Genomic DNA, 15,890 nt, shown 5'->3' with positions numbered 1-15,890 from the left:
TTAAGATTAAAAAGCAGACCAATGACTGAATCTTGGGGGGAATACTCATATTTACAAAGGAAAGGGGAGAGCTGAAAGAACTGGAGAATTGGAGATACCAAGGAGTAAAATCTCACCTACAAAAGATTAGTCAACCATCAAATACAGTTGAGTACAATTTAGAAAAAAAAGTCTAAAAATGTCTTGGTGAGGATGTCATCTCAGTAGCCTTAACAAAGCAGTTGGTAAAATGATGGGTGGATGCCAGATTGCAGTGGGTTGAAGACTGTAAGGAAAGGAAAGGCATTCACTTAGGTTTCTCTTTCTGGAAGTACATGTTGAAGGGAAGGAGTAAAAAAGAGCAGTCTCTTGAGAGTAGACGTGTAGATCTTTGGATCATGCAGAGTGTGAGTGTGTATGTCCATTCAAAGAGGACAGACTGTGTGTTTATACATATTTTATTTTAAGGTTAAGTCATCATGGGGAGTTGGCATTTGGAGGTGCAGATGAAGAGTTTAGTCTTTAATGAGCAGAGAGACATCTCTAAAAAATCAGGCAAGCAATAAAGCTGGTAACTGATGCTGATGAATTATAAATGTATGTAAAGAAGAGGGGAATAATGTAAATCAGAGGAGGTTCTAGATTCTTTGTGAAGTAAAAGGTAAGATTATCTGCTGAGAATGAAGCATTATCATGGAGTTTGGCTATTAAGGAGATAGGGGAAATTATGCAAAAACAGCCCTGGGTGGATGAGGGAGTTATTAGGCCTAAGGTTACCCATAGGCTTTGAGGTTACAGACCACAATTTTGCAAAGGACATGAAATTTGCTTGCTTCCCTTTTATTCTCCAGAAAGGGTAGGGTAAATATTGATGGGAAAATATGGATAAAGTGATGTTGGTGTGTTGGAAACTTGATCCCCAGTGGGGCAGTATTGGAAAGTGGGATCTTTAAAAAGTGTTTAAATTATGAGGGCTCCACCCTCATGAGTGGATTAATGCCATTATTTTAGGACTGAGTTTCTTATAAAATGAAGAGTTCTGCCCCCTCTTGTTCTCTCCCCTGCCCCCCACCACCCACTCTTTGACCTTCTGCCATAAGGTGAGGCAACAAGAAGTCTCTCGCCAGATGCTAGTCCCTTGATTTTGAACTTCCCTGCTTCCAAGACCATGAGCCAATAAATTTATGTTCATTATAAACTTCCCAGTCTTAGGTATTTTGTTATAGCAACACAAAATGAACTAAAACAGATGCTTTTCATATTCTCTGTTCTATTCCTAATGAGTTTGTGATCATGCCGGAATAACTGAATTGTGAACTCCTATTAAGACGTCTATAACAGTTCAACAAAGACAGGGTGAAAGAATCAACAATTATTGCATAACAAACTATCTTCAAAGCTCAAGGTCACATAACAATAAGCATTTATTTCATACAGGCTTATTGGAGAAGTCAGCTGGTCTAGGCTGGGCTCAGCTGGATGGATCTTCTTCAATCTGTAGACAGCAGAGGCAGCCAGACAACTTTTTTCTTTGTCTCTCATCCTCCTCTTCAGACCGGTGGGTGACCTGGGGTTTGTTTTTCTTATGACAATAGCAGAGGTACAAGAAGGCAAGTGGAAATAGGCAAAGCCCTTTAAGGCCCAGGCTGGGAATAAGCACACCATCACTTCTACCCCATTCCATTGGCCAAGCAAGTTGAGTGGCCAAGTCTAAATCAAGGGACTTCGTTTTTTAGTTATCTATTGCTGTATAACAAACCATCTCAAATGCAGTGGCTTAAAATACTATGCTCAAATGTAGTAACTTGAAGCAACCGTGATTATTTATTTGCTTATGATTTTACAATTTTGACAGAGAATGACAGAGAGAGCTTATCTCTACACTATGTGGCATCTGCTAGAGTGAAGGGAAAAAAATATTAGAAATATAGTCTCCCTGGGTAAATTAGCGGTTCCCAAAATGAATTAAATATTTAAGAGACACTGTTCAAAGGGAATAAAAATTAAATGAGCTCTAGCCTTTAACTTGAGGGATGGTGCCCTAGGCTGGAGATTTCAGTATTTCTGTGTCCTGCTGTGTCCAGAGGTTTTCTTCTTAGAGATGTTTGGCTGAATCCTCACTCTGAAATAATGTTGCATTTGCCTCAAGCAAAGCTTTCATGAAAGGTAGTTTTGGAGTTAGTAAAACAACAATGACAGCAACAAAAACAAATGACAAAACCGTGGGAACTTCATTGAGCTTAGAGAACAGGTTTTATGACTGTTTTTTGCTTGCTTTCTAATAAATGACTATATATGTACAAAATTTTGTTGAAGATCTTCTATCACTATAACTCGTTGGTATGTTGTAGCTAACTATCCCTTACTTTATACTATAAAGTAAGGTATAGTATAAAGTACTATAAAGTAAGCTGCCTACAGACATCTACCAAAAGCACCCAAAGTTGTGTATCACAAAACTGGCTTAAGCCAGTTCACAAAAATTCTTTATGGCAAAGGTCACCATTTTTTAAACACTGTCTGAAGACACTCAATAATACCTTCAACTGATCAGGAACAGAGATAAAATAATTGAATTAAGGTGCTAAATCTATTCAGAAAAAATATCCAAAAGTTAATATAAGGCAAAAAAAAAGATATTAGTACTCTTTCAAAATAATACTAGAGCATTGTCTAACAAGCCCACTGAAGGGGCAAGTAATCCTCTGAGTTAATGGAACTTTTGGAGGTCACTATTTACTAATGATTAGAAAATAGATTACAAGGTTAAATGTCATTATGTAGAATATTAAGTTTTGAATGATTTTTACCCAGTAAAGATGCAACTAGTTTCTGTCTTTTAGATAAAAATAATTCCAAAGGCCATAGTTTTCACTGCCTCATAGGACATTAGCTAGTTTTTTACTTAAACTTGCAATCTCATGTCAGCATTATTTTTCCCCCACTGACTATACCTTTACCAGCCTTTTCTATTGCCATTGCAATCAGTTTACCATACTCCTCCTTTTCTCATTAGTGACTTAAATAAATATTTGGTGATTAGTTACTATATATATATTTGAAGATTATGCTTTGATAGCTTTTAAGGTACTCCAGTGGCTTAGCAAGAGCTACAAAGTGAGAAGGTGTTCACTTTATTATCATCTGGTGCATTCCTGAACGGGACCTCGCTAACCTTTCTCAGGAGAGACTCTGTGAGTGGACAATGTCCAGATACATGGAAGACCCATTTAGGAATACAGACCTCAAGAGAGAGTTATCTGTGCTCAGCTTAATTCCACTTACCTCCGTGTCCCAAGTGGGACACATGTGCTTTCAGATTTGTGGCAATCTTTATAGCTAGGAAAACAACTCCCAATTACTCAGTTCAATTCCCTCTCTTGGTGAAGAGTTGGGAAGCATATGATAAAAGCTATGTCCAGGCAAACTGCAGGTGTCATAGGGAGAGGAAGCCTATATTAAAGTCAAAATCCCTATCTACTTCCTACCCACCTCAGCCACAACAATATGCTTATTCTTATAATGCTGTTCTAAAGATTTCAGGTTTCTGGGTCTATTATCACTCATCCTTTTCCAAGTCCAGGTAATTGAATGCCTGAGGACACCAGGTGCTGTTTCTCAGTTGATAGAAGCTGCTAGATCTTCCATGACTGTTGATTTTTATCAGGGTAAAATTAAGTGGGGGAAAAATACTGGAGGGGACACTGTCGTCAGAAATCAGTCCCCCCACACCCCTCCCAATCAGAGCTTTAATCAGACAGGAACCTTTTACTATTTCCCACTTTTGAGTTTCCTTAAATGGAGTTCAATGCTTATCACCTGATGGGAGTTTCTTAGCACTAAGTATGTGCCAGGGGCTCCCCGAGGAACGATGATCGATGATCCTAAGAGCAAAGTGGAAAGAAGGATGTAAAGAGATGATGTTCTTTACCTGAGATCGACATGCAGGACAAAGTGGAGATAGAAGGTAGCTAACTCACTGCGGCGCAACGGATTTTGTTGGTAATTGGCGTTGCTTGGTTCTAAAAAGGCTAAGGAAACCAATAACAATAAACTGTGTACACAATTCCAAACATGTTAAAGACGATGGAGTCGGATTACAGGGGGAAAGGCACTTTAAGTAATGCTATTTTGGGTTGGAAAACAATGCTCCAGGTGAGGCTCGAACTCACAACCTCGGCATCACTCGCACACATACTGCCATATAAGTACCGCGCGCTAACCGATTGCGCCACTGGAGCACCCAGCTTCTACTTCCGGTCACTCCTTACACGGCCTACACAGGAACATCCGGCGTGTTTGCTCTGGTCGTCACAGCACCGGTTCCTCGGGCGCGCGCCCTTAGTTCTGGGGCCGCTTCTCCCCCGGACGCGTGCGAAGGCGGACTGGGTTCCGCTGCGGTCTCCACGGGAGCCACCGGTCCTGAAAGCGCGGAGCATGCTTTGTTTGCGGAAACGAAAGCGAATACTTCTTTCCAAGGAGACTTAGGAAAGGGCAGACGCTCCCACTGCCTCAGGTGTTCCCTGGAGGACCTTCAAGTGGCCGCCGTGTGGGCGGGCTAGCGTCCCGCTGCTGCGCTGGTTCCGGAGCCCTTCCCTTGCCTCTCCCAGGGTCCTTCTCCCAGCGTCGGAGGAAGGCCCGCCGTCTGCGAGTGGAATGCGGGTGGTGGGAATCCCTGGGAGGATTACGAAATCCTTAAAGTGGGATTTACCAAACGCATTCCTTTCCGCTCACTTCCGTTCCCGCTTAACAAACGTGTTGGAAACGTGTTGCTACTGAAAGGAAGTGGCGCTGGGCTGCATTTTCTGTGGCTAGTCTGCGAGAAACAGCCCTGGAATAGGGCCTCTATTTCTTCCTTGGAGCATCCCTCCCCGGGACCTGGGAGTTGAAACTCTAGGCTAAAGCAACTGAAGCAGGCCCAGGACTGGGTCTCTGAAATTCTTGGTGTCTCTACGCTGAGTTAAACTAAGTTTTTTAGAAAATGTCTAACTAGGCTAAAGACCTTGTGCTTCAGAGTGTTTTGAGAGCAGAGTTTGGGGAAAAGGGCTCTCTCTAGAAGGTAAATTTGTATGGGAGATGGGGAGTGTGTGTTTACACGGAGTATCGGGCGTCTTTCTTATGGGTGGACATTGTGGTTAAGAATGAGATATTAAGGCAGAATTAGCTGGGCTTTTAATCCCAAACAGTGTTTTAAAAATAAAAACTATATATTTAAGGTGTACAACATGATGTTTTGATACATGTACACAGTGAAATGATTTCTACAGTCAAGCTAATTAACATAATACATCTCTTCACAGTTACTATTTTGTGTAAGTGGTGAGAGCGCATGAAATGTACTCTCCGCAAGTTTCCAATGCACAATGCAGTGTTAACTATAGTTATGCTATGCATTACATCTCTAGACTTATTCATCCTATAGAACTGCAACTTTGTATCCTTTGACCAACATCTCAACCATTTCCATACGTCTCCACCCCTGGTAACCACTGTTCTACTCTGCTTCTATGTATTTGACTTTTTTAGAATCCACATAAGAGATCATGCAGTATTTTTCTTTCTGTGTCTGGCTTGTTTCACTTAGCATAATGACATCAAGGTTCATCCATGTTGCAAACAGCAGGATCTTCTTTATTAAGGATGAATAATATTATATTGTGTATATAAACTATATGTGCTTTATCCATTCATTGGTGGACAGACACTTAGGTCGATTCCATATCTTAGTTATTGTGAATAATGTTTCAATGAAGATGGGCATGCAGTTATTGCTTCGAGATCCTGATTTCATTTCCTTTGCGGATGTGAACACTGAAAATTTGAGACACGTTTCAGTTAATTTAGAAAGTTTATTTTGCGAAGGTTGAGGACACACCCCTGTGACACAGCCTCAGGCAGTTCTGACTACCTGTGCCCAAGGTAATCGGGGCACAGCTTAGTTTTATACATTTTAGGGACACATGAGACATCAGTCAATATATGTAAGAAGTACATTGGTTCCATCCAGAAAGGCAGGGACAAAGCAGGGAGGGGGCTGCCAGGTCTTACTTTTAAGTTTCTGATAAACCTTTCCAAAGGAGGCAATCAGAGTATGCATCTATCTCAGTGAGCAGAGGGATGACTTTGAATAGAATGGGAGGCAAGTTTGCACTGAGCAGTTTCCAGCTTGAATTTTCCTTTTAGCTAGTGATTTTGGGGGTGCAAGATATTTTACTTTCACAGTATATACCCAGAAAAGGTACTGCTGGATCATGTGGTAGTTCTATTTGTAATTTTCTGAGGAACAGCCATACTGCTGTTTTCCATAAAGGTGGTACTAATTTGCATTCCCACTCATAATGTAAAAGGGTTCCCTTTTCTCTACATTGCCAACACTTGTTATTTTTTATATTTTTAAATTGGTTATTCTAACAGGTCTGAGATGATGTCTCATTGTGGGTTTGATTTACATTTCCATGATGATTAGAGATGTTGAGCATTTTTTCTATTGGCCATTTTTTATGTCATCCTTGGGAAAATATCTGTTCAGGTTCTTTACCTATTTTTTAATTAGATTTGGTTTTCTTGCTATTGAGTTGTATGTGTATGTATATATATACCTTATATATTTTGGATATTAACTCCTTATCAGATACATGGTTTACAAATATTTTCTCCCAACCAATAGTTGCCTTTTCGTTTTGCCCATTGTTTTCTTCTCTGTGCAGATTTTTCATTTGATGTAGTCTCACTTGTTTACTTTTGCTTTTGTTTCCTGAGCTTTTGGTGTCCTGTCCAAGAAATCATTACAAAGGCCAGTGTCAAGGAGGTTTTCCCTTACATTTTCTTCTAGGAGTTTTACAATTTCAGGTCTTCTGTTTAAGTCTTTAACCTATTTCGAGTTGAATTTTATGTAAGGTGTAAGATAAGGGTGTAATTTTTTTATTTTGTATGTGGGTTCCCAGTTTTCCCAACACCATTTATTGAAGAGGCTGTCTTTTCCCCAATGTGTATTTTTGTCACGCTTGTCAAAAATCAGTTGACTCTAAATGTGTAGATTTATTTCTGGGCTCTCTATTTTGTTCCATCGGTCTATGTGTCTGTTTTCATGTCAGTGCCGTGCTGTTTTGATTGTATGGCTTTGTATAGTATATTTTGAAGTCAGGTAGTGTGATGCCTCCAACTTTGTTCTTCTTTCTCAAGATTGCCTTGGCTATTTAAGGTCTTTTGTGGTTTTATGCAATCTTAGAATGTTTTTATTTCTGTGAAAAATACTGGAATTTTGATATTGTGTTGAATCTGTATATTGCTTTGAGTATTATGGACATTTTAACAATATTAATTATTTTGATCCATAAACCTTTTCATTTACTTTGTCTTCTTCAGTTTCATTCATCAATGTTTTATAGTTTTCAGTGTACAAATCTTTTACCTCCTTGGTTACATTTATTCCTAAGTATTTAAATTTTTGTACCAATCGTAGTAGATAATTGTAAAACTTTCTTTTTAGATAGATTGTTGTTTGTGTAAAGAAACACACCTGACTTTTGTATGTTAATTTTATATCCTACAACTTTATTTAATTATTAATTTTAATAGCTTTTTGGGTGGAGTTTTTAGAAATTTCTACGTATAGACTCATGCCATCTGCAAACAGTTTTACTTCTTCTTTTACAATTTGGATGCCTTTTATTTCTTTTTCTTGTCCAATTGCTTTTGCTAGTACTTCTAGTGCTATGTTAAATAGAAATGGAGATAGTGGTAATCTATACCTTGCACCAGATCTTAGAGGAAAAGCTTTTAGTTTTTCCCTATTGATTATGATGTTAGTTGTGGGATATTAATAAATGGCCCTCATTGTGTTGAGGTAGTTTTCTTCTATACCTATTTTGTTGAGAGTTTTTATCTTGAGTGGATGTTGAATTTTGTCAAATGCTTTTTCTGCATCTATGATGATGTGATTTTTATCTTTCACTCTGTTAATGTGATATATTGCATTGATTGATTTGGGTATTTTAAGCCACCCTTGTATCCCAGGGATAAACCCCACCTGGTCACAGTGTATAGTCTTTTTGATGTGTTTTAAATTCAGTTTGCTATGATTTTATTGAGGAATTTTGCATCTATGTTCACCCAGAGATATTGGCCTGTAGTTTAGTTTTCTTGTGGAATCTTTGTCTGGCCTTGATATCAGAGTGATGCTAGCTAGCCTCATAAAATGAGTTTGGAAATATTATCTCTACTTCTACTTTTGGAAGGGTTTAAGAAGGATTGGTATTAATTTTTCTTTAAATATATGTTAGATATATGTGCTCAGCTGTGAAGCCATCTGGTCTTGGACTTTTCTTTTTTGAGAGGTGCTATATGGTTTGTATGTAGTTTGTCCCCACAAAAACTCACACTCAAATTTAATTGCCAATGTAATGGTGCTAAAAGGTGGGACTTTTAAAAGGCATTTGGATCATGAAGCGATTAATGCAGTCATGAAGGGTTTAATGCAGTCTCAGTTATCATGAGAGCAGGTTATTATAAAGTGAGGCTGCTTCTTGTGTTTCATCTCTTTGTACACACCCATTCCCCATTTTTTCTGCTTTCCACCATTAGTTGAAGCAGCACAAGGCAGATGGGATGCTTGATTTTGGACTTCCCAGCCTGCCAAACTGAGCTATATAAACCTCTTTTTTTGTCTTAAAATAAATTACTCACCCTCAAGTATTCTGTTATAGCAACACAAAACAGACTATGACAGGAGGTTTTAAAATTATTATTACTTCAATCTCCATATTTGTTATTAAAATGTTTAGGCTTTGTATTCTTGATTCAGTCTTGGTAAGCTATTTATTTTAGGAATTCATCCATTCACTCTAGGTTATTTAATTGGTTGACATATAATTGTTCATAATAATCCCTTATGATCTTTTCTGTTTCTGAGGCATCTGTTGTAATGCCCTCTTTCATTTTTTTATTTTATTTATGAGTTTCTCTTTTTTTCCTTAGTTATCTAGCTAAGGGTTTGTCAATTTTGTTTATATTAAAAAAAACTCTTGGTTTTGTTTATTATTTTTCTATTGTTTTCTAGTCTCTGATTTATTTCTGTACTAATCTTTATTATTTTCTTTCTTCTGCTAACTTTGCGTTTAGTTTGTTCTTCTTTCTAGTCCCATGAAATCTAGTTTATTTATTTAAGAGCTTTCTTGTTTTGTTATGTGGTATTTGTCACTATAAACTTCCCTCTTAGTATTGCTTTTGCTATATCTGATAAGTTTTGATAAGTTGTATTTTCATTTTTATTTGTCTGGAGTTTTTTTTAAAATTTTCTTTTGATCTCCTACTGAGCCCAGTGGTTGTTCAAGATTATGTTATTTAGTTTCTATGTGTTTGTAAATTTTCCCATTTTCTTGCTGTTAATGATTTCTGGCTTCATTCCATTGGGTTGGAAAAGGCACTTGGTATGATTTCTATCTTTTTGAATTTGTTAAGACTTGTTTTGTGACTTAACATATGATCTATCCTGGAGAATGTTCCATGTGTGCTTCTGCTATTGAGTGAAAAGTTCTAAATATGTCTGTTAGGTCTATTTGGTCTATAGTGCTTTCCAAGTTAGCTGTTTATTGATTTTTCTGTCCACATGCCACATGTTCTATCCATTATTCAAAGTGGGGTATTGAAATCTATTACTATTGTATTGCTGTCAGTTGGTCAACTTGCTGGTGTCTCATAAGTCCCTTAATCTATGTTGACTCTTTCAATTTTTCTTTTTTTCCCTCTGATTGTATGATTTCTAATGACCTGTCTTCAAGTTCACTGATCCTTTTCTTCTGCTAGATCTAGTCTGCTGTTGAACCCTGCTATTGAATTTTTTAGTTCCGTTATTGTATACTTTAGTGCTGTGATTTCTGTTTGTTACTATTTAATTTTTAAATCTCTTTGTTGAAATTCTCATTCTGTTCATGAATTTATCTCTTGACCCCAGTGAACATCTTTTTTTTTTTTTTTGGATTGTCCATCATTTTTTATTGTTTCATAAGAGTTTTCTCTCTCTCTTTTTATTATACTTTAAGTTCTAGGGTACATGTGCACAACGTGCAGGTTTGTTACATATGTATACATGTGCCATGTTGGTGTGCTGCATCTGTCAACTCATCATTTACATTAGGTATTTCTCCTAATGCTATCCCTCCCCCTCCCCCAGCCTCATGACAGGCCCAGTGTGTGATGTTCCCCATTCTGTGTCCAAGTGTTCTCATTGTTCAATTCCCACCTGTGAGTGAGAACACACGGTGTTTGGTTTTCTGTCCTTGCGATAGTTTGCTCAGAATGATGGTTTCCAGCTTCATCCATGTCCCTACAAAGGACATGAACTCATCATTTTTTATGGCTGCATAGTATTCCATGGTGTATATTTGCCACATTTTCTTAATCCAGTCTATCACTGATGGACATTTGGGTTGGTTCCAAGTCTTTGCTATTATGAATAGTGCTGCAATAAACATACCTGTGCATGTGTCTTTATAGTAGCATTATTTTTAATCCTGGTTTATACCCAGTAATGGGATCGCTGGGTCAAATAGTGTTTCTAGTTATAGATCTTTGAGGAATCGCCACACTGCCTTCCACAATGGTTGAACTAGTTTACACTCCTACCAACAGTGTAAAAGTGTTCCTATTTCTCCACATCCTCTCCACACCTGTTGTTTCCTGACTTTTTAATGATCACCATTCTAACTGGTGTGAGATGGTATCTCATTGTGGTTTTGATTTGCATTTCTCTGATGGCCAGTGATGGTGAGCATTTTTTCGTGTGTCTGTTGGCTGCGTAAATGTCTTCTTTTGAGAAGTGTCTGTTCATTCCTTCACCCACTTTTTGATGGGGTTGTTTGATTTTTTTCTTGTAAATTTGTTTAAGTTCTTTGTAGATTCTGGATAATAGCCCTTCGTCAGATGGGTAGATCGCAAAAATTTTCTCCCATTCTGTAGGTTGCCTGTTCACTCTGATGGTAGTTTCTTTTGCTGTGCAGAAGCTCTTTAGTTTAATTAGATCCCATTTGTCAATTTTGGCTTTTGTTGCCATTGCTTTTGGTGTTTTAGACATGAAGTCCTTGCCCATGCCTATGTCCTGAATGGTAATGCCTAGGTTTTCTTCTAGGGTTTTTATGGTTTTAGGTCTAACATTTAAGTCTTTAATCCATCTTGAATTAATTTTTGTATAAGGTGTAAGGAAAGGGTCAAGTTTCAGCTTTCTACATATGGCTAGCCAGTTTTCCCAGCACCATTTATTAAATAGGGAATCCTTTCCCCATTTCTTGTTTTTGTGAGGTTTGTGAAAGATCAGATGGTTGTAGATGTGTGGTATTATTTCTGAGTGCTGTATTCTGTTCCATTGGTCTATATCTCTGTTTTGGTACCAGAACCAAGCTGTTTTGATTACTGTAGCCTTGTAGTATAGTTTGAAGTCAGGTAGCATGATGCCTCCAGCTTTGTCTTTTTTGCTTAGGATTGTCTTGGCAATGCAGGCTCTTTTTTGGTTCCATATGAGCTTTAAAGTAATTTTCTCCAATTCTGTGAAGAAAGTCATTGGTAGCTTGATGGGGATGGCATTGAATCTATAAATTACCTTGGGTAGTATGGCCATTTTCATGATATTGATTCTTCCTGTCCATGAGCATGGAGTGTTCTTCCATTTGTTTGTGTCCTCTTTTATTTCGTTGAGCAGTGGTTTGTAGTTCTCCTTGAAGAGGTCCTCTACATCCCTTGTAAGTTAGATTCCTAGGTATTTTATTCTCTTTGAAGCAATTGTTAATGGGAGTTCAGTCATGATTTGGCTCTCTGTCTGTTATTGGTGTATAGGAATGCTTGTGATTTTTGCACATTGATTTTGTATCCTGAGACTTTGCTGAAGTTGCTTATCAGCTTAAGGAGATTGTGGGCTGAGATCTTGGGGTTTTCTAAACACACAATCATGTCATCTGCAAACAGGGACAATTTGACTTCCTCTTTTCCTAATTGAATACCTTTTATTTCCTTCTCCTGCCTGATTACCCTGGCCAGACCTTCCGACACTATGTTGAATAGGAGTGGTGAGAGAGGGCATCCCTGTCTTGTACCAGTTTTCAGAGGGAATGCTTCCAGTTTTTGCCCATTCAGTATGATATTGGCTGTGGGTGTGTCATAAATAGCTCTTATTATTTTGAGATACGTCCCATCAATACCTAGTTTATTTAGAGTTTTTAGCATGAAGGGCTGTTGAATTTTGTCGAAGGCCTTTTCTACATCTATTTATCATGTGGTTTTTGTCTTTGGTTCTGTTTATTTGATGGATTATGTTTATTGATTTGCGTATGTTGAACCAGTCTTGCATCCCAGGGATGAAGCCAACTTGATCATGGTGGATAAGCTTTTTGATGTGCTGCTGGATTCGGTTTGCCAGTATTTTATTGAGGATTTTTGCATTGATGTTCATCAGGGATATTGGTCTAAAATTCTCTCTTTTTGTTGTGTCCCTGCCAGGCTTTGGTATCAGGATGATGCTGGCCTCATAAAATGAGTTAGGGAGGATTCCCTCTTTTTCTATTGATTGGAATAGTTTCAGAAAGAATGGTACCAGCTCCTCTTTGTACCTCTGGTAGAATTTGGCTGTGAATCCATCTGGTCCTGGACTTTTTTTGGTTGGTAGGCTATTAATTATTGCCTCAATTTCAGAGCCTGTTATTGGGCTATTCAGGGATTCAGTTTCTTCCTGGTTTAGTCTTGGGAGGGTGTATGTGTCCAGGAATTTATCCATTTCTTCTAGATTTTCTAGTTTATTTGCGTAGAGGTGTTTATAGTATTCTCTGATGGTAGTTTGTATTTCTGTGGGATCGGTGGTGATATCACCTTTATCATTTTTTATTTCATCTATTTGATTCTTCTCTCTTTTCTTCTTTATTAGTCTTGCTAGCGGTCTATCAATTTTGTTGATCTTTTCAAACAAAATTCCCGGATTCATTGATTTTTTGAAAGGTTTTTTGTGTCTCTATCTCATTTGGTTCTGCTCTGATCTTAGTTATTTCTTGCCTTCTGCTAGCTTTTGAATGTGTTTGCTCTTGCTTCTCTAGTTCTTTTAACTGTGATGTTAGAGTGTCGATTTTAGATCTTTCATGCTTTCTCTTGTGGGCATTTAGTGCTATAAATTTCCCTATACACACTGCTTTAAATGTGTCCCAGAGATTCTGGTTATGTTGTGTCTTTGTTTCCTTGGTTTCATATAACATCTTTATTTCTGCGTTCATTTCGTTATGTACCCAGTAGTCATTCAGGAGCAGGTTGTTCAGTTTCCATGTAGTTGAGTGGTTTTGAGTGAGTTTCTTAATCCTGAGTTCTAATTTGATTGCACTGTGGTCTGAGACACAGTTTGTTATAATTTCTGTTCTTTTACATTCACTGAGGGGTGCTTTACTTCCAACTATGTGGTCAATTTTGGAAAAGTGTGATGTGGTGCTGAGAAGAATGTATATTCTGTTGATTTGGGGTGGAGAGTTCTGTAGATGTCTAGTAGGTCCGCTTGGTGCAGAGCTGTGTTGAAGTCCTGGATATCCTTGTTAACTGTCTGTCTTGTTGATCTGTCTAATGTTGACAGTGGGGTGTTAAAGTCTCCCATTATTATTGTGTGAGAGTCTAAGTCTCTTTGTAGGTCTCTAAAGACTTGCTTTACGAATCTGGGTGCTCCTGTATTGGGTGCATATATATTTAGAATAGTTAGCTCTTCTTGTTGAATTGATCCCTTTACCATTATGTAATGGCATTCTTTGTCTCTTTTGATCTTTGTTGGTTTAAAGTCTGTTTTATCAGAGACTAGGATTGCAACCCCTGCTTTTTTTTTATTTTCCATTTGCTTGGTAGATCTTCTTCCATCCCTTTATTTTGAGCCTATGTGTGTCTCTGGGTGAGACGGGTTTCCTGAATATAGCACACTGATGGGTCTTGACTTTTTATCCAATTTGCCAGTCTGTGTCTTTTAATTGGGGCATTTAGCCCATTTACATTTAAGGTTAATATTGTTATGTGTGAATTTGATCCTGTCATTATGATGTTAGCTGGTTATTTCGCACGTTAGTTGATGCAGTTCCTTCCTAGCATCGACGATCTTTACAGTTTGGCATGTTTTTGCAGTCGCTGGTACTGATTGTTCCTTTCCATGTTTAGTGCTTCCTTCAGGAGCTCTTGTAAGGCAGGCCTGGTGGTGACAAAATCTCTCAGCATTTGCTTGTCTGTAAAGGATTGTATTTCTCCTTCACTTATGAAGCTTAGTTTGGCTGGATATGAAATTCTGGGTTGAAAATTCTTTCCTTTAAGAATGTTGAATATTGGCCCCCACTCTCTTCTGGCTTGTAGAGTTTCTGCTGAGAGATCCACTGTTAGTCTGATGGGCTTCCCTTTGTGGGTAACCTGACCTTTCTCTCTGGCTGCCATTAACATTTTTTCCTTCATTTCAACCTTGGTGAATCTGACAATTATGTATCTTGGGGTTGCTCTTCTCGAGGAGTATCTTTGTGGTGTTCTCTGTATTTCCTGAATTTGAATGTTGGCCTGCCTTGCTAGGTTGGGGAAGTTCTCCTGGATAATATCCTGAAGAGTGTTTTCCAACTTGGTTCCATTCTCCCCATCACTTTCAGGTACACCAGTCGGACATAGATTTGGTCTTTTCACATAGTCCCATATTTCTTGGAGGTTTTGTTAGTTTCTTTTTATTCTTCTTTCTCTAAACTTCTCGCTTCATTTCATTCATGTGATCTTCAATCACTGATACCCTTTCTTCCACTTGATTGAGTCGGCTACTAAAGCTTGTGCATGTGTCATGTAGTTCTCATGCCATAGTTTTCAGCTCCATCAGGTCATTTAAGGTCTTCTCTATGCTGTTTGTTCTAGTTAGCCATTTGTCTAATCTTTTTTCAAGGTTTTCAGCTTCTTTGCAATGGGTTCGAACATCCTCCTTTAGCTCGGAGAAGTTTGTTATTACTAATCTTCTGAAGCCTACCTCTGCCAGCTCGTCAAAGTCATTCTCTGTCCAGCTTTGTTCTTTTGCTGGCGAGGCGCTGTGATCCTTTGGAGGAGAAGAGGCGCTCTGATTTTTAGAATTTTCAGCTTTTCTGCTCTGATTTCTCCCCATCTTTGTGGTTTTATCTACGTTTGGTCTTTGATAATGGTGACCTACAGATGGGGTTTTGGTGTGGATGTCCTTTTTGTTGATGTTGATGCTATTCCTTTCTGTTTGTTAGTTTTCCTTCTAACAGTCAGGACCCTCAGCTGCAGGTCTGTTGGAGTTTGCTGGAGGTCTACTCTAGACCCTGTTTGCCTGGGTATCACCAGCAGCAGAGGCTGCAGAACAGCAAATATTGCAGAACAGCAAATGTTGCTGCCTGATCCTTCCTCTGGAAGCTTCATCTCAGAGGGGCACCCAGTTGTATGAGGTGTCAGTCAGCCCCTACTGGGAGGTGTTTCCCAGTTAGGCTACTCGAGGGTCAGGGACTCACTTGAGGAGGCAGTCTGTCCATTCTCAGATCTCAAACTCTGTGCTGGGAGAACCACTGCTCTCTTCAAAGCTGTCAGACAGGGACATTTAAGTCTGCAGAAGTTTCTGCTGCCTTTTATTCAGCTATGCACTACCCCCAGAGGTGGAGTCTACAGAGGCAGGTAGGCCTCCTTGAGCTGTGGTGGGCTCCACCCAGTTCGAGCTTCCCAGCCGCATTGTTTACCTAGTCAAGCCTCAGCAATGGTGGATGCCCCTCCCCCAGCCTCGCTGCTGCCTCGCAGTTCGATCTTGGACTGCTGTGGTAGCAGTAAGCAAGGCTCCATGGGCATGGGACCCGCCAAGCCAGGCATGGGATATAATCTCCTGGTGTGCCATTTGCGAAGACTGTTGGAAAAGTGCAGTATTAGGGTGGGAGTGTCCCAAT

The 15,890-nt window shown here is 38.9% G+C and overlaps 1 long non-coding RNA gene and 1 other non-coding gene across 5 annotated transcripts in view; both read right to left on the bottom strand.

Moving 5' to 3' along the window:
- LOC129397933 (uncharacterized) overlaps window positions 1-15,890 on the bottom strand; it is a 170,443-nt gene that overhangs the window by 101,881 nt on the left and 52,672 nt on the right. The window lies entirely within an intron of this gene.
- Window positions 4,127-4,220, bottom strand: TRNAI-UAU (transfer RNA isoleucine (anticodon UAU)). The gene is made up of 2 exons: window positions 4,183-4,220; window positions 4,127-4,162 (listed from the first exon to the last, which is right to left on the bottom strand). It is a non-coding gene; the product is annotated as a tRNA-Ile (tRNA).

The sequence above is a fragment of the Pan paniscus genome, chromosome 5, assembly GCF_029289425.2.
Source record: "Pan paniscus chromosome 5, NHGRI_mPanPan1-v2.0_pri, whole genome shotgun sequence".
Taxonomy (NCBI): domain Eukaryota; kingdom Metazoa; phylum Chordata; class Mammalia; order Primates; family Hominidae; genus Pan; species Pan paniscus.
The sequence above is the reverse complement of the archived record's forward strand: the minus strand, read 5'-3'. Positions and strand labels throughout refer to the sequence as shown.